This window comes from Chlorocebus sabaeus, chromosome 29, assembly GCF_047675955.1.
Source record: "Chlorocebus sabaeus isolate Y175 chromosome 29, mChlSab1.0.hap1, whole genome shotgun sequence".
NCBI lineage: Eukaryota > Metazoa > Chordata > Mammalia > Primates > Cercopithecidae > Chlorocebus > Chlorocebus sabaeus.
In genome coordinates this window covers 823,264-824,159 of record NC_132932.1, presented here as the reverse complement: position 1 = coordinate 824,159, position 896 = coordinate 823,264, and positions in this window count along the sequence as shown.

Below are 896 nucleotides of genomic sequence, written 5' to 3'. Positions count from 1 at the left end.
CTCTTCCTCCCCCTGCCCCAACCTGTCCATCACCACTCAACTCTCTTCCTCCTTCATCCTTCTTTTGGGTTCTTTCCCTCTCCACTGTTCTTCTAAGAAGACTGGCTCTCCTTCCTCCTCCCCCATCCCAATCTCTACTTCTCTTCACATCCCCTCTGTACCCCCAGCCTGGCAGCCTGCCCTGTAGGAATGTTAATTAGCATCCACGATTTAATTAATTCAGTAGCTAATTAATGATTGGGGACTGGGGGCTGGGGAGCTGGGGTGCAGGGGGTTGGGAGCTGGAGGTGACAGGGAGAAATGGCAGAGGCTGCAGAAGGCATCGCAGATGGCTGTGCGGTGGCTGGCACAGTGCCCACCGCCATGGATGCAAACACACTTGCGCGCACGCACACGTATACACACACACACACAAAAAGGAAAGGGTGATCGAGGAATCAAAAGCAAGCAGGGAAGGGCACAGGGGCCCTGGGAACTGGGGCTGTGGGGCTGGGGGTGGGGAAGGCTCTAGATCTATTTGAATCTGCTCCGGAAGTAGAAGAAGAGAAAAAAAAGAAACAACCACAGGCGCAGAGAGAAGAGAGCTCTCCCGATACCCACCTCACCCCACCCCCACCCCACCCCAGCCACCCCTCCTCCCTGGCATGGGATTCATGGGCACCAGCTGAGGACGGGGTCCCCTCCCTCTGCCTACCATAAATATTGGTACCGAGGACCCAGACTCAGAAGGATAGGACATTCCCAAAGAAAAGAGTTTTTATTTTAAGTTGCTCTAAAATATATATATATGTGTGTGTGTGTGTGTGTATATGCATATATGCATGTATGTATATATGTATATATGAATATATATATATATTTTTTAAATTGCACCCGTTCTGGTGTGAGGGCGAAGG